The 19,227-nt window shown below is 40.2% G+C and overlaps 1 protein-coding gene across 6 annotated transcripts in view; it reads right to left on the reverse strand.

The window, feature by feature from the left end:
- gria4a (glutamate receptor, ionotropic, AMPA 4a) overlaps positions 1–19,227 on the reverse strand; it is a 110,046-nt gene that overhangs the window by 64,919 nt on the left and 25,900 nt on the right. The gene's annotated exons all lie outside the window — the stretch shown is intronic.

The following is a 19,227-nucleotide window of genomic DNA, read 5'->3' on the forward strand; positions in this document are numbered from 1 at the left end:
ACTAAAAATAAATGTGTTTTTGATTTATTAAAATCTAAATCTGTTCATATGTAATCTGACCAAAAAGTATAGCCCGTTGTCTTGCATTTATTTAGAGGAAGGGCAGTCTCTCTAAAAAAAAATATTTATTTAGCTAACTAGCAGAATGTGCTGGCCACTGCTTTTAATTATTTTTGTGTGGTTAGAGTCGCATAACTGCGCAAGTTGATAGCTTCATATCTCTAAAATTCATACCCACAAACATGCGCACCACCATCACTACCAAAAAAAATTGCAGGTTCACTTTGGAATGGAAGTTATGTTTGATGCTAAAATATGCTAGGCAACTAGAGGGAAACCCACACACAGCCCCCGTCTTCATATTTACAAACATTTACTTGGTAAAGTCAGAAAAGCTGTTTCTTGTGCTCATGTTTTCATGGTCCGAGTTTTGAACTTGAGCTGCATCCAGCAACATAAGTCACACAAGACCTTATGATACATCACTTTGGAGTAAACAGTGAGTCTGCAGACTTTGCTTTTGGCAACGAGCGCCTATCACTGGGTACTTCATCTTTCTTTTCTTCTCACATCTATCTGATACTCTCTCTCTCTCTGTCTCTCTCTCTTTTTACTCTTCTTCGGTTCCCTCCTCCTGGGACTCAGAGTAATTCCATTATCAGCTCTAAGCCTCAGTGGGAGTAAACAGAGAGGGACATGCAGCTTTGACGCTTCGCCTTGTGGCAATTAGACAAAGCTGAGACCTCTGCACCCAGCAGGCGATAAGGCAGGGATTTAGTCTTTGATTATGACACGAGCTAAATGTCTTCAATTTAGACAACTTGCATAGAACCTTTTTGGAAATCATTGCTCAGTTTAAGATGAGTCATGGTGTCCTCTAAATCAACTACATTGCGATATGAAGTTTATGATATTTTCGAAAAGTCTTATTAATGTCTTTTTAAAGATAAAGATAAAGATAAAGATTAGTCCCACAATGGGGAAATTTGAAGTGTTACAGCAGCAAAGATATAGATCACACAGAGTCGGCGGCGTAATGTAGCCGTTAATGTGTAACATTAGCAGCAGACATTCATAAAAAGCATGCAAATATACACAGTATAAACGTATCTAAGTGTAAGGAGTTTAGTTAGAGTTAGTTTGATATCAGCAGATAATGGACTTATAGGAGGCAAATTCCTTATCTGGTTTGGCTTTTTTTTTAATGTACAGACCCAAACTAAACACTTTTGTTGTTTTGAATTTATACCAGTCTCATGTAAAATTCCTCCAGTCCGCATGAATTATTCGACTTTTTTCAGCTTTGACGTCTGAACACATGGACATTGGACTCTAATTTTTTTTTTTCTCATGAAAACAACCTTCAGTCGTGATAGTGGCTATCAGCATGCATAAAGCCAGCAGACAGTCTGGTTGTGAGTATGTTGATATTTGACAGAAACTTGCAAGGAAAATGGCAGCCATTCATTGAAGAAGGCTTCTGGCTGATAAAAGTTGCTTCTCAGTAGAGAGAAATGATGTCCTCACACTCTCTGTGGGCAAACGAGGAGCCACATCCAATTGCATTTCTTTGACAGCTTTGTTGAGGAAAATGACATTTCCTTGCTCTTAGATGAATTTAGATTTATTTTTTTCGTGGCAAAGCATTTGAACCCCCAAAAAGTGAGTCTCACTCTGAATAGTTCCCAAGGCAGATTAGGATATTTTATGGAAATTTTACAAAAGCTACTGGCCTATATGGGGTTTTGAATTCTATTTTTCCACACTCCTCAAGGGTTTCTATCACTTCAAGCAAAAGGAAATGATGTTTGCCGTGATGCAAGCCAAATATGCCCGGGATTAGCGAGAGCATTTTAATAAGCACACCTACCTGAAATGTATGAATATCTTTGTATGACTCAGCCTGACAACATCAACTGTCTTTTCCCATTGATGCAGCAGTCCCTGACTTCCCCTCATGTTCTACCCTCTGATACAAATCTGCATTGTCTTGCTTGCCGCACAAGCGCCTAAACCAGCGTAAGGCTGCTATGTGCCAGACAGCGACCTCCTTGCAATAAAACATGCACCAATTTTGCCTCATAAGCTTTAATGACAGGAGGGGACCTTTTTGGAGGTGCATCATCACCACATCCAACACATCACACGACACAATAGGTCTCCTGGGATCTCTCTGTTTCTCTCAAGATTAGCATTTGTGTCATTTTTTTTTTGTCTTGTGTCTATGTCTTGCCTGTTTCCTAATGACTTTGTGCAATCATTTGTCTTTCACATTGTAGAAAGTAAAGCTCTATTCCATGGAGTGAGCCTTGAAATGTACTTTACAGCTATCTCCGTTTCTGCAGCTGTTGCTCTGCAGCACACATCCCCTTTTTTGTTTATTCAGGGCGACATGTTTTAACCACTCAGTATTTATTTTTTTTCAGGTGAATAATTGCATTTTGTTTAACAACGAGGACTCATAAATGAACCTCATAATTATTTACTGTACTTGTTACCACAGTGTGGAAACAGACAAAATGTGCACTGATAGTCATCTGCAATCCCACAAAAAGCAGCTCCCGCAGGATAAAAATTTACCGCACGATGTAAAACTGTAATGCAATGTCTGCTACATTATGTTGTGTGTTGTAAGTAGTGAGCAGATGGCTGCGTGTAAGTCAAGTATATACCCAAACTTTATTTGTGGAGCTAAAGCAGATATTCGTAATATTGAGGAATTGTCCTTTTCATTTAGAGCTTGTCATCATGAGGTGTTGCCGTTGAGTTGGAGCCGATGACTGCTGACTTTTAGCAAGAGGGAGGTCACGCCCTCAACTGATCGACAGTCAATTTTAGGGGACATATGGTATAGACAAACAAGCATTCACACTCACATTACCACCTATAGCGTCAATGAAGCCGTCTGTCAGTCCGTCAATGACTGACTCCCGTTTTGCTGAAGACTTGGGTGGCTCCTCACCCTCCGATGGATAGAAAAAAGTATAATAAACCGCAATGGCATTATCCTATTTTTTTTTATTTCAATAAGATGTGTGTGTGTGTCTGTTTTTTTGTTTTTTTTACTTTATTTGGCTGTATGTCTTCTAGTGCTGCGCTTGCATGTGACATAGTAAGTGTTCTAGACGCTGATTGGCTGTCGCCGCCACGCTACAGCCAAAGGTTCACTTCACTAACTAACTGACAGACTGACGACTGATGGACTCGGCCAGACTGAAATAATGACGAACTGACAATGACGGACTGATGGGCCGGCTGTTGGCGAATGGCAGTCCGGTAAAATTTAGAGACACGCCCACCACGGCTGTTACCATTGTAAACCGTTTTTGTACTGACTAGTCCAAAAACAGTGTCATTTAACAGAGAAGTAATCACGTTTAAAACAACGATAATGGCGTGACAGACTGATCATGATGGGCGGCCCGGCTGCTGGCAAATGACGAATAATTGACCAGAAAACTTTACCCTGGCTAAAATGCATGTTTTTGGAATGGGAAGGCCAAAGCTGATTATGAAACCCTAGGGCTTCTTAACTGTAAAGCAGACGTGCCAATCAGGTTCAGAGATTGATTACATAGACATCTCATTTACCTGCCGGTTGAGGAGAAGCACCTGTGGCAAAAGCCGAAATGTGGCAGGGTTTTTACAATCTGGACCTGGATTTGACTCCTCTGGTGCCACTGGTCCTTATAGTCACTGATGGTGTAGTGGTACACTCGCCCGAGTTGTGTGCGGACAGCGTGGGTTCGGTTCCCACTCAGTGACGGCGTCTATGTCTACCCTGTAACTGGCTGGCAACAGTTCAGGGCCGCCGCGCCGGATCATCACGTTGTCGTCGTGCGGTGGCAGAGTACCCATACAGGGAAACCAAGAATGATCCAAAAACCCGGCGTCCGAACCGAAAACTCTGTTTCGCTCCCGGACCCACACCTCTATGAATAGAGGTGTAGCCATACGAAACTTACTTACTGGTCCTTATTAGGGTCACGGGTAACTGGAGCCTATTCCATCGTACTCTGTGCAAAACGTACTTAGGCCCAGGACCAGGTGCCAGGCAACCGCAGGGGAAATACAATTATCATATAAATGCAGTTAAAGTTAAAACGGCAGTAGAGTAATCTCAAACTGCAGATTGTGATTAGCATTGAAATTAAGACTGATATGATGCACATTGTGCAAGGTCAGAGTCCTCCAGTGATGCAACAGAAGCTTTAAAATTATTCTGCTGAAGCATCTGGCACTCAGCACCCACACCATCTCTGTCAGTATTATTTTCTAAGTGTTGCCATAAAGTTGGCCATGGACATTTTCAGAATTAATCCACTACCTCTTGCCGGCCTGATTTTCTCTGTAGCATTATTTTATTTAGCATTTAATGAGAAAGAATTGTGAGCCCTCCACCTCTCCGAGATTTTATTGGCGTAGTGTTTTGGTGTACAGCGCTTGGGCAGCAATGACTATTTTTCTCTCCAGGGTTTGATAGTTGCAACAAGCTCTCAGACGTTTAGACACTTGACAGAGTGCAAATTTGTTTAGACATTATATTGTGAAAACAAAATGAAAAGTGCTCATAGTTATGACTGTTTTTTTCTTTTCAGGGTCACCTGAATATTCCTTTGTAGGTCAGAAATATTGATAACCAGTGAGCATTATGGTCATGAATGGACTGATCTGCTGTATCGCATATTGTCTCAGATAGTGTAGTGGTTCACTCTCTTGACTTCGGTGCAGACAAATTGTGTTCACTTCCTACTCAGTGACTGTGTGAATGTAAACGGCTACCTCTTTCTACGTACTCTATGTGCATTTTGATTGACAGAAGACGGTTGGAATGATGAATTGGTTTTATGGTCCACTATCCATAACATGCATCCATACAACATGAGAATCAGGATTGCCGCCAAGGATTTGCTGCCCTGTGGAAAAGAATTCACTTTGAGGCACTTCATGTTATGCCACATATTGAAATAACAACCTGTCAGTCATGGGCTCTTGTGATCATCATCAGGCCACAACCACATTCTACCGCCAACCCACCTTTACGGCACGGTAGAGGTGAATTGTTTCATTTGTGTTGTTTAATATTGTATAGTTTTGTTTTTTTTAACTCCCAGCACACATTGAAAGCAGTTTTTCCAACATGCTTTAGAGCAGGGTTCTTCAATCCTGTTTTTCAAGGTCCTTTGTCTGTTTTCCATCTCGCCCTGCTGCAATACACTTGACTCAAATGATCAGGATCGTTATCCAGCTTCTACGGAGCTTGCTGATTATCTGATAATTTGATTCAGGTGTGTTGCAACAGAGATGGAAAACTGACGGGACAGCGGCCCTGAAGGAACGGGATTGAAGACCCCTGCAGTTGATGAAGTCACAAAGGATCAACGACTTCATTTGAAATTTAATGACACAATAATGACTTTTAAAAGTGTACGCAATGCATCAGCGGCACGATGCAGATAATATAAAGTCAAAGTGGGATAATCAATAAGGAGGCAGGGGAGGTCAGCCACCTTATGGATTTCATATTTAAGGTTCTCAAATGGAACACAGTTACATAGTCAGTGAGAAGGAACGTCTTCATAAATACAGAATGAGGAGTTATTATGTGGAGTGTATTTTGGGTCATGCAACATTCTGTACGTCTGCCTTCCCTACCTAATTTTTTCCCAAAACACTGTTTGCGACAAACACACCTACATGGAGGGACCTCCTTATACTTAGTGAAAGAGAAACTGATATATTGGGATATTTCTGATGAGGTTTGACAATGGGAAGAGAGTAAAAGAAAAAGGAAGGGAGAAAATAAGAGATTGGGAAATCGACAGTTTATCCCACCAATTGCTGGTCAAATACTTTACGCAAGTTCTGCATTAAATTGAGAAGCCAATGAAGCCATGGATTAGACCGAGACTGTAATTTTGAAACTATACCATTAAAACAGCGATCACTATTTAAGCACAGATATCAATACATAGAGTCCGTAAATAGATTACTTTTCTGGTCATGAGCGCGTCCGCCATATCTGACGGGGCAATGCCCTCATAAACTAATGTCGTCAACTTCACTCAAACACAACTTCAAAAAGTGACAAAAGTGCTTGAAAGAGCACAATGTTAATGCCTTTCATTCATTTACACACACTCGTTGGATTTGGAAAATAGATTGGCACCAGAAGCAACGTGTAGTTTTGAAATGTGATGATTATAAAAGTTAACTCCCACATATTTCACTTTTTATCGCCATATGAACAGGATGCCACTCATATAAACAAATGTCAGTATGAAACGACAAGATGCATTTTTCAAAATAATTTAAGTTTAGGCATTAATGTCAAGTTAATTTAAGTTTGATTTCTTAGGGAGCTAAATGTTCATTTAATTTGCAGAGATTAGGTACTTTTTTTACTACGACCAGTAAATATATATATATATATATATATACATATATCACCCCAATGTGTGAGTTGACTGAACAAGGACTTATGACTTGACTTGCTTGAAATTTGGTGGAGAGCGGTACTAACTTGCTCGACTTATTTCCACAGTGACTTGTTAGAGACTTGAAGGTTGCGACTTGAAATTTACCAAGTACATGTGACTCGTGTTGGTTTTCTGGTGCTACACAATAAACACTAATAGAAGTTATCTGTGGATTTCATTAAGCATACAAAACAAAACCTTTTTACCTTTGTTTCCTGATAATCACGGCCTCATAACAAAAAACATGTTTTAACTCAAATGATGTAACAAAAGAACGAAAAAAAACTTTAAAACTTTTTTTACGTTTTTCATGAAAAATTTGGCGAAATGGAGGGGGCATTCTGGGCAATTGGGAAAAATGTAAAATGCAAAAAAAATAAAAAACTAATCTGTGGAAATGCAAATCCATGGGTGCTGAACTGCGAATATGCAAGCGTGGACTGTAGTTTTAAGTTGTAATATCACCAATCACCACTAGTTGGTTGTTGTCCTGTCGAAGTTGCGCTTACACTGGGTCTTATAGCCCTATACTACAAGGTGGGCCTAATCATTTTATACAGATTTGGAATGATATGCAGGTCAGACTTAGTACCTCAGTAATATAAACATATGTATTTAGTTATTTTGCTTCAAACCTTTTCTTATTGGGATAAGATAGTAGTAAAAATTTCACAAGTTCTTATATAAATAGCTACGAGATTGTTCCACAAAAAATGGTGCATTTTTTTTTTTTTTTTAAGCGGGCATATCCGTTAGAACCCCACAACCCCTAATCCTGTCGTCTACCTTGCAATATTACTAGGGGAAGGTGATTATATGGTTGAAAATATGAACAGCACAGTGACCAGAACTGTGACTCAATCAGACGTGGCGGAAATGTGCGTGACAGCAGCCAATCAGAGTTCAGCTTTTCCCTCGAACTTAAAAAGAAAGTAACAGCCAGAGGCAAACAATGACAGAACATACAGCTAATGAGGACCCATGACTTGCTGTTATCTTTTTGAAGATAAAGCTATTTTGACAAGTCCCCCAACATTGTGGCGATTTCCCCAAAGCGGCATGGAGTGAATGAAGCCATTGTATGAGGTATGTCGTCAAAACAGGCAACGTAACAATCCTGTTAAATTAATTTTAGCAAGGACCACCCAAGTGATGAAGTCGAAAGGCTGAAAGCGCACAGCTTGCCACAGTAGCGTTAGCATTTCAGCAGCTACTAACTTGCTATGCAGCCGACCAAAGAGGCAATCAATTGAGTAATCTTTTGATGACGCACATTTGCAAGTAGCAATGATGTTAACAATGTTAGTAGGATCATGAATTAAAAAATATTCATCGTTTATTAATTATTCCCAAAGGGTTCCATTTTGGTAGCCTGGCAAGCCAAAACCACTTTCTTTTAGCATGATAAAATGACTGAAGACAGCCCGCTCTGGACCAAAACAAACTGTGCAATCTAATTTGTTTATTTGATATGACGTATCCTTCTTGAACGTCACTCTTCAACGGCGGAAGTCCATCCTCGTAACATTCAAAATGACGTGCGGGAGAGACAATAAATAGTTTGTTTTATTCAGCATTAAACTCAGTTTTAAATAATGAGAAACACAGAGTCATTAACACCCGGATGGCGCTGCAAATATTTCTTTCAAAAGATGTGTTCAACTTGCTTCCCACGCCTCCCACAAGTAGCTTTTCAGTCATGTCTGCTCTTTGCTGATTGTTTCATTTCACTGCCTGACTCGATTACAGCATTACGTTCGGATTTCCAGGCTACCATTTTAGTATTTCACGGATATAACGGATAATATATATATATATATATATATATATATATATATATATATATCCATCCATCATCTGTACCGCTTCTCCTCACTAGGGTCGCGGTGGTGCTGGAGCCTATCCCAGCTATCTTCGGGCAGTAGGCGGGGGACACCCTGAACTGGTTGCCAGCCAATTGCAGGGCACACAGAGAGACGAACAACCATCCGCACTCACACTCATACCTAGGGGCAATTTAGAGTGTTCAATCGGCCTGCCATGCATGTTTTTGGAATGTGGGAGGAAACCGGAGTACCCGGAGGAAACCCACGCAAGCACGGGGAGAACATGCAAACTCCACATAGGATGGCCGGAGCCGGGATCGAACCTACGCCCGATGCTGTCTCTCACTGTGAGGCCATCGTGATAACCAGTCGTCCACCGTGCCGCCTATACATATATATATATATATATATATATATATATATATATATCGATATATATATCTATATATATATATATATAAAAAAAGCACAAAACATCATTTTAAATTTTAAATTAGTTTTAAAATTGCCTCCCTGCCCTCTGCTTTGCTGGTCCACACAAAGCACGTACTTCTCTGAACCGTTCCGTGCCGCAAAAAAGGTTGTGGACCATTGAATTGTGAGACTGAAATGATGGGCAAATAGTCTTTCAATTTTAAACATTCACACGCAACCCTCAATCTGTAAAGTTGTTGCCACAAAGGCAACTCTGAATTGCCTCATCTCGTTGCACACTTGAGTACAATGACAATAAAAGGATTTCTGATTCTGATTCTTTAGTTTGGTCCGTGAGTCCAAATGCAGGGATGAATGTGAGGTCAGTGAGGTGAGGGACGGTGAGAGAAAAAGCTCTTGGGTAAAACTACCACAGTTCACTTCTTTATTCATTTTGATTATATCTTTCCACTCCCCTGCACCTGTTCCTGCAAGCTCCCTTCCCTGCCACCTTCATCCGCAGGCATGATCCCCCCCGGCAGCATGGAATACACAGTCTAAGAATAGAAGTACTGATTGGGGAAAATGAGGGCCGGTACCCAAGCTGAGGGCAGCTTGTTTTATGCTATTAAATGTTGTCGCAGTTAGTGAATATGCTAATAGTTGCTGACATATGGCCCTTTCCCGGGGACATTTAAAAATAGGAAAGGAAAGGTTATTCCAATATTTCTGATTTTTAATTAAAATACTAAGCAGATCTTGGGGATCCTCAGAAACTAAATACTCTGTTTCAGCAATTTGCTTGACTTTCAACTTGTTTAATTTTGTTTAATTGTATGCTTCATTTTCCGAAGGCCAAAGACAACATAAATCACATTATACAAGTAACGGCTGTTCAAGGTAAATTATATGAGACGACAGCAGTAGGCGGGGTGAAGCCTGAACGAGTTGCCAACCAATTGCAGGGCACACAAAGACAAAAAAATAGAGTTCGATTAACCTACAATGCATGTTCTTTGGCATGAGGCAGTTAAGATATTTCTTGGATGAACACAATGTCATGGTAGTTTTCCAGTCAGGTTTCAAGAAAATGCATAGCTTTATAGTTTTTAATGATCTCCTCCTGGCAAATGACACTAGAGACTGTGGGTGTCTTGTCTTGTTGGCTCGAGCTACAGTGTTTGACCCGGTGGACCACTGTATTCTTTTAGCTCGTTTACAGCATCAGGGGGCATTCGTGGTATCGCTCTAGAGTGCTTTAGACCCTATTTGGCTGGCAGGACCTGTTGTGTTCACCTAGGTTGCTCTGAGTCTTTTGCCCTTTTGTGATATGCTGTTCCACAAGGTTCTGTTTCGGGGTCCTTGCTGTTTTTGTTGTACTTGTTGCATTGTACGAAAACATGCAATTTCCTTCCATTGCGATTTGGATGACAGTCAGATCTATGTCCCGCAGAGCAAAAAGGTCGCTCTCTCTTTGAGACCACTTTTCTCCTGTCTAGAGGAAATCAAAATCTTGATGTCACTTCGATCCAGCTTCTTTAATTTTAGTCAGCTGGCTAAGGTGAAGCCCTTTCTGTCTATTACCTAGAAACAGTAATCCGTGCCATCGTTACATCTAGGCTAGACTACTACGATGCACTTTATTTTGGAGTCTGCCACTCCTCCCTCCAACTGGTCCAAAATGCTGCTGCTCGTCTTTTAACTGGAGCTCTGAAGCCAGAGCACATAACCCCAATCTTGACCTGTCTTCATCGACTTCATCTTTAGATACTTCTGTTCATCTTTAAATTTTTAAATGGCCTTGCCCCAGTGTACCTCTCTGAGGTCCCCCCCCCCTTACGCACCTGCCCGCCGCCTCAGGTCTGTGGACCAAATTCTGCTGGAGGTGCAGAGGACTAAGCGGAGCCTCAGTGGGGATTGCGCCTTTTCTGTTGCCGGTCTTTCTCACTGGAATGACCTCCCATTGAATTTTAGGCAACCCCTCCTCTCTGTCCACTATTAAAAATCGTTTGACGACACGTTTCTTTCCTTTAGCTTTCGACTTAACATGAGACTGTCACAGTTCTGCTGTTCATCTGGTATCTATTGTAAATGTGGCTTTGTGTTCTAATAATTATAATTATATTATTATACCATATGTAAAGTGCTTTGTTAAACCTCCAGCTGTTGTGAAATTAGCTATATAAATAAAGTTTAATTGTATTGTATTGTATTGTATTAGTACAAGAATAAAAAAGAGCCTAAGAGTGACCCACTACCAATCCGGTTTTGGTAGCCTTCACACTTGGGAAAATTGAAATAAAAAAAAAAATGGTGTGCCTTAACAAACTGAACCATAATGAATGATGGATATGACAAGCATGCAAATTAACCAGATGGGAGAAAGTCCCTCTGGTGTATACAGAAATGCTTTCTGTATAGAATTTGTGTTGCGTCCAGTTTCCCTCCAGTAAACCAATACATGACTCTGAATTGTCCTTAGTTGTGATCCTGAAATTCATCCGCCGTTGGCAAGAAAAACATGTTCAAAACAGGAGGAGAGGTACAAAATATGTGGTTGTCATCAGAAAAAAACAAATGGCAGACTTTGAATTTGACCTTTCCCAAAAATAATATCCTGCTGTGTCATGCAGTAAATGACATCACATGAGTGAGGCTAGCCTTATCTTTACCAAGTTACTTGGCGGGAGTTCTCATAATTACTCAACAATAAATATGGATTAAGAATAAAAAGCAAGAGATGCTAACAAGAAAAGGTCTTGTGATTGGAAGTTGTCCTGTCTCGGAGCAAAGAGTGAATATTAATCATTTAAGAAGCATGGATCTGACACTGAAATCTTTATTATTTGTTTTTAATTTAATTTTAGAGATAAGACAAATAATCTTAATGTCTCCACACATATTTACAACCTGCAATTTAACAAATGCATAGAAATAGGATCGATTACGGTACTTGACAAGTGAGAAAAGTAACGAGACGACTATGTGTTCACCACATGCCTAGAGGATCTTTTTCCACAATAAAACTATACAAAACATTGCAGGTGACAGTATTGGCAGATATGGTCAGACCCAATGGGATGTACAGGATATGAGCAATTGCTGCAAGCAAGCAAATCAATTTCACAACCAGCTAACCAAGTTTGATAATACTGTGTAAAAGTTTAAAGTCAGATTTAGATTCTTTTAGCGTTATTTTAAACAGTCTTTTAATGCAGGATACAAGATTGTGTGTACAACATTAAAGACAAACCCCAAAATTCTTTGCAATAATATATGTACCTTCAATAGTCTAAAGATGTCATTCTGGTTAATATTGAATTTGTGGAATATGGACCCGTTTTAAGCCATCTCAGGGGGCAGTCATTTTGTCACTTCTGTCGACTAAATATGACATCACAGCAACTCAGGGTTCAGGTTACCAGCCAATCATGTCTCACCTGTTTTCTGAAGCTGAGTCATGATTAGTCATTAGCTGAGCCCTGAGCAACTGCGATATTGTTTTCCATAGACAGAAAGAGACAAAATGGCTGCCCCATGAGATGGCTAAAAATGGGGGGAATTTTCCTGCATAACTCATATTGCGGAAACGCAATATTAATCAGAATGCCATGTTTGGACTTGTAGGCCTGCATAGCACATAGTCTTGTTAGGAAATTTGGTTTGACTTCCTCTTTCATGACACAAAAAAAAGAAAAACAATATATAATAATATATAATTGTTACACAGCATGCAAAACTGTAAACAAAAAAAAAGTCACGGAGTTGGCACAAAATATACCAAGCCCATCATTTTCCATAAAAAAAGAGTAAAAGAGAGAGAAAAGTTTATCCTTGAGGAGTTAATAATGTCAGGAAAATCAAATTAACAGCTGTAATCGGTCGCTACCTGTTGTGTGGAAGCATCAAACAATTAACGGTGGCAAATCAGTCTTTTTTTAACGACATGACTTTGGCGCACAACAGATTTGTTTACTCCGAAATGCGTTTGAAGTCACAGAGATTAACTAATTGTTAACTATTTTTTCCTACCAGCAGGGATGAAGACTTACTTATATCCAGAGAAACTTTGTTTTATGCATCCTTCACATTTTTTCTCTCATTCCTGCTTCTATCATCTTGGAAAGCCATAGTGTTGGGGATCAACAAAGAAATCATCGACTGGGCTTCCAGTAAATAAAGACTTACTCTCGTTGATCAAGTGGAACGGATGGAAAATGACACACGACAAGTGCCATCCTGAAGAAAAGCGCAAACCCACAGATTTAAGATCATATTTAAGAGACATTCTATTGTTCAAAATGAATATTAAAACAAAAAAATAATAAAAAAATGCAACTATATTATTTAAGAGGGCTTAAGAACATTTTAGGGAGAATTCAAAGGCCTAATGACGCCATTGCCTGCAGCCATAGAGATAAAGTGAAAGTCAGTGTTTAGTGGTGTGTGTTTGATAGTTTTTACATTTTTCATGTAATTAATGTTATTTTTTTCCCCACACTTGTATAAAAATGCATGTTAAAATATTTATTTGAGTCTGAAGTGGATTTATTTGTATTATGGCCAATGGGAAAAGGTGTTCCAAGATCTATGTGTGTGTATGAAATAGTGAGGAGGAACCCTAATGTGACACATAAGCTTTTACCCCTGTAACCCAGTCAACTTTAAGCGCTACTAACAGTAGCTCAGATCTAGTGGGCCTTTCCTGTATGAGCAGTCATTTATCACACAAACATGCCCTGCTGATATCGAAACCATTCATCACTGCCGACAGGTAGATGGCCAGTAAGGAGAGTTGGGCGCCCACTGGACTCATACAGCATGTAGGTAATCTGATGTGGTCTTCCTCCAAAGGGACGATAACACTTTCACACTGACTTGGTGGACTGCGGCATGTTTTTTCCATTTAGTTTGCAGTTTTTTCATCTTGCATAAATCTTTAAGTACGCTCATCTTGTCAATTCCACTTTGCCTGACCGCCTCGGAGCCACCAAGCCTTTTTTTTTTTCTAGCGTCCTTATTCATCTGTAGGCATTTTATTTGAAGTGGATGTCTTATTGTTATGCGTGTCATGAGCATAATGTAAAACCAAAGTACGGCTTTAATGCTAGTGTCTCATAGACTACATAATTTGTATTAATGTTGTTTTTTTTTACATTATGTGTAACAAACAAGCAAGCAGGGGCGCTGCAAATTTGGCCACTTTTCAGCTAATTTCAGATTTGAATGCAGCAGTGAGGGCTTGGATGAGTGGTTGTTGCCAGAGGTGGTGGTGCAGCTGGTGCCCCTTTCGTAGGAAAACAAAATAGCTCAGTTTATCACACTCAGCTCACTGAAAATCAAAGACGTAAATCAGGGAGACTCAAGGTGACTCCCTCTACTTCCTTTGTAAAGCAGTCATGCTTCATCAAAACTCGGAAGCTATGCATCAAAACCTAACGCTACTGTGCGAGCGTGTGGTGGGTGCCTCTTGTAACTGATTGACTACAAGAATATTTTCAAGCGGAATTTCCTGATCGTGTTAGAAAAAAAAAAATCCTCGCAGTACATTCGTGACACACACACAGGCAATCACACCTACACACAGTTTGTGTGAAAGCCCTTCCAGCAGAGTAGATCCAAAGTGATTGAATGCACACGATAAACAGGCGAGTAATTTAACAGAGGGAATGACATCCCAACACTCATTTCACCTGCGGTCTCACTCCTTGACTCATTTGTTAATTCCTTATTTTCCCACTCGTCTTTTTGTCCTCCCCAACACACTTTGTTATATCCTTCGGCCTCTTAACCCTGTGCTTATTCCTCGATACACCTCAATTACATTTGACATGTTTTGATTCATTCACCTCAAATTCAATTCTACTCAACGGAAGACAGAAGCTGCTGTGAGGTTGGGATAGTTGGCTCATGAATGCTCAAGTGGCGGTTTGATCACCAAGGCCTTTGTTCTTGTGTTTGAGTGTCCTTGAGCAAGATTCCAAATATCCCTCAGTGACAAGGTTCGGCTTATGTTCATTATTTATTATTCTCTTAGAATACATCAGAGTTCAATTCTGTTTTAGTAGAGATATAAAAAAAGGCAATGTCACTTTTGAGGCAATTTCCCTTTCATTTAATGAAATAATAATAATATTAATAATAATAATGATGATAATAATAATAAGTAAAATTGCGTGTACTTCTAAACTGCAGCAGGCAGTGGCGCTCTAGATTTCTCACGTAGTTTGGAAGTGCCTGTTTGTCCTCTCGTTTCTAAAATCTTTTCAGAGAAGTAGTGGGGGTGGGGTGACCAGGGTCAATTGTAAAATTTTTGACATTTGTCTCTCTAAGATTGAGCTCTTTTCCTTTTCACCTAGGGTGTTCAAAATAGCTTTGAGTGTCTGCAAATAAATGGCATGGCAAATGGCTGCACAACACAATCAGAAAATGCATGATTTAATCTCAAATACAAGGAGTTAATTGTTATAACTGGCCTCATGGTCAGGTAAATTGCAACTGACCATCTTGGGGTGAAATGGAACATTATGAAATAATGGCCATGAGGATATCTACTAAAGATTTTTTTTTTTTTTTGAAAGCTACTATATCTGTTCAAAACATTTCAAAATGTTGCTGTGATTCTGCAGCATATATGATTTAATATACATGTTGTAGGTATTACCACCTACAGTCATAACCATGTCGATGTGTTTCTTTCAATCACCTCACAGTCAAGAATTGGGCGCATTTTGCAATAGTTGCTTGTCCCGTCGCATTTACAGAACAATTATCATTTACTCAAGTTTGTTGGTGATCTCAGGTTTTGACAAGAGTACTACTGAAGAATATCTATAAGCAAGTTCTCCACTCTCCGCTCCTGCGAGTGTAGTTACACTTTCTGCTCCCATGGTATTCCGCACACACGCACGCATATACGCTGCAGGGCAGCAGCACATTGAACAGTCTGTACTTGTCCCCAAGCAGAGAGTCGAGCAGTGCTGGAGAATGCTAATCACATTCCAATTAATTCTTGCCAACTAATGCAGTCAGGTGCAATTCCAGATGAAGGAGTAATCCTCTCCGTTTGGCTACTTGCAAGAGTTAAAAAACAGCACATCCACTGGTAATCCTATCTTGATCACACAGATCCATAAAGTGCTCGCTCACTGCATTACTTACACCTGCTACAGCTTTATGTTGTCATAAGCCTTTATTCGTACAGGAAAAGAAAGAATTTTATCATTTCCCAACGGGGGAATTCTGTCGTCTACTATGGATTCACAGTCGTCCTTCCACTTAGCACTGCATTTTCGAGATGATTAGAGCCTAGAACCAAAGGTGCACATATATTTATAGAATTTCTTAATTGTGTGTGTATTTGATAGATATGTTGTGGTGATTTCTTGATGTACTTGTTGATCTATGTTACTACATTGACCTATGGTTATGTGCTGTGGATCGTGACTGTAAGAACAAGATCCCGGATACAACCGGCCGAAATGAGGCTTCTCCGCCGGGTGTCCTCCTCTCCTTCGTGGATAGGGTTAGAAGCTCAGCCATCCGGGAGAGAATCAGAGTCGAGCCTGATGAGGTGGCCTGGGCATCTGGGTATGATGCGTCCTGGACGGCACTCTGTTGAGGTGTTCCTGTGTATGTGCCTCTTGCTGGAGGCCCACCGTGGACAACCCAGGCCACGGTGGAGAGAGCTGGTCTGGGAACATGTTGTGATCCCCCGGAAGAGTTGGAAAAAGTAGCTAAGGAGAGGTTGTCCCCACAATTGACTCCATACAAGTGATAGAAAAGGGATGGATGGATTTCTATTTCGCTTTTTGTTTTTTTTCAGCTGGGTCGGGAATTAAATCTCCGCGATTGATCACCGTATTGCAGTTCCATTCTTGAATTAGCTGGCACAACACATTTAAATGGTAAGTAAGGCCATAAATGATGGGAGCACATTATAAGAGCAGCATTCGAATAAACTGTGACGATAGAGGGCAGTTAGAGCGAGTGTGGGCTGCGATTGCAATCACGATTGACGCAACTCAACTTCCCTATATAACAGCCACTTTTGAGATGTCCTTGAACACAGCACTCAATTTTTTATTGCTTAGGCCAGTAGAAAGAAAATGATTGTGAAGACTGTGCAGAAAAGCCACAAGCAAATGAATGAATGGCAGCTGTATAAAATACCACTTATAAACAAATCAAATTATTTAACTTTGCTGAACTTTCCAACACATACACCAAGACAAAGAATTATTGGTTCGCCATTAGTTCTGTTGCTACAAATGCTTTTGTTGCACAATTCGTTTTGGCATCGTAAACAGGGACAGATAGTTCGTGGGATTCCGCAAAAAAAAAAACATGAATGAAGGAAGAACCCATTCACGAGTTAAAAAACGTACTTTCACTGTCAAAATCTCCATGACTCAACAAGACACCCTGTCAATCCCCAGAATAAAAATGGCACAAAGACCGAGGAAGTGTTTGGCAATAGCTAACATTTGGATGGACAAACAAGGATACTGTATTATACAATACACGTTTTTTGTTTTTATGACATTAATTCTCTTAAAAGTTAAGCAATCTGACAGATACTGTCAGACAAAATTATTCAAGTTTTGCCACAGACTAATTTTACTAATCATGTATTTTGACTATTTCTCAATTTGAAACATTTTCAAACAACATTTATCCTCTTGCTCTGATCCTGCGGGGAGCTGCAGCACTCGACTGGTCACCAGTTAGTCACAAGCCACAATTAGAGACAGAAAACCTTCTACATGTACATGCACACCGTCGCTTAGTGCGAATTGGTGTGTGGTGAAGGCAGACTACACTGTAAGCTCCCTTTAGCAAAATGCATTTCAATTACAAATGTGGGTGTGTTCACCAAGCTTATAAATAAAACACATCGCATGCGTGTTCAAAGTGGTATCTGCGTGGCCAAATTCCAAGAACTTGGCTCCATTATAACATACTTTGGCACTCTTGGGGCTTTCTGCATGGAGACCAGACAACTGCACGCACAAATCCTTGTATGTGATACTATGTGAACAGACATATAGGATATTCAAATATTTAATAGATGGTTGGAGACACTAACACAGGAACCCACATAATAATTCAAAGCACTAATGCACTACTTTTTTATTCTTAACTAAACATTGTTAAAAACGAGCTTGCAGTTTACTTTTCCCAGTGGTCTGCCATTTAAGTGATTTAGAGACTGATGTAACTGGATAGTACTGAAAAAGATGAGATCATATTGTTTGTTTAGCTGGTGATTGATATTTAGCAGTTGGTTCAGTGAAAACCGTGAAAATTGAGTCATATATTTATGAGTGCCCGGCTCGGGTGATTTTTGTCAGCATCTTTCTCATGCCAACGGCTCGCCAACTGATATTGGTGCAGTGTCGAAAAACTAACCGCCTGGTGCCAAACAGTGGAGCCCTGACGACTTGAAGATGTTGAGCGTCATAATACTCCGCTTGAAGCATCCCAACAAACAGAAGTTGATACAGGTCAAGCTTTAGGATTCTCAGAAGCATCTGTTGAATTGAACTTTTGTTGCTGTTGAGCTCCAGCGTAGCTCTTTAGATGGACTCTCTCTGTTTGTACGAAGGTCTACTCTGCGAGTTAGTTTTATTTTCGTCACTTTGAGGGTTTGTCTGTCATGAGGTTTCACAAGAACAGATCCCGCGCCAACAATCATGCCATTGATTGCGTAATTGACACTACGTGTTGGAGCAGTCTGACAGCCTAAATTGCAATCGGGGACTTCTTAGCAAACGGCAATTTTGCAATGCTGCTCCAATGTCAATCGGTGAGAAATGGGCAAGGAAATGACATGCTTATTAAAAAATGCTGAGCCCAAGATGGCAAATGCTGATAGACTCACGACTGTCCGAATGACAGCTGAAGCAAAATGGAAAAAAATAAGGAATGGGATAAAGACTTTTGGAGGACTATTTTATGTGGAATGTTGGAAGTAACCAGTGGAGCCAGAAAAAAAAAAAAAACAAAGCTTGGGGAGAATCTAAATACTCATTATCATTAATCATAATCATAAACATGCAAACTGTGTCAGTTGCACCAATTACAGGATGTGTTTTGCTTTTACCTAGTGACTGTTACAGTGTGTAATACAACCTCTGAAGTCCAACATGGATTCATTCTCTCCTTTGAAAAAAACCCCAAAACTATTTGTTCCTACAAATACAATCCTAACCTATTCCATACAACTAAAAGCAGTCCAGTCGAAGCATGTAGCATCTCTCCTCTCCAGATCTAATCAGCCACTCTCGCTCTCCCCAGACGACTGTTCTGATGATATTACCTTCCCATATGGAGAATATTACTCTAGTAAGCCATCTGTACTATCATCCCATCATCCCCTCCGGCGTGTGACCATGTGTGCGGGACTATGTGTGCGAGGGAGCGAGCCTGTGGGAGGATGGGTGAGGGAACTAGACAAGGCGTGTGTCAATAGGTGTGTGATTGAGTGTGAGTCGGGGAAAATTTAA

Source organism: Idiotropiscis lumnitzeri, chromosome 7 (assembly GCF_059441095.1).
Source record: "Idiotropiscis lumnitzeri isolate Australia: NSW breed Sydney's pygmy pipehorse chromosome 7, RoL_Ilum_1.0, whole genome shotgun sequence".
Taxonomy (NCBI): domain Eukaryota; kingdom Metazoa; phylum Chordata; class Actinopteri; order Syngnathiformes; family Syngnathidae; genus Idiotropiscis; species Idiotropiscis lumnitzeri.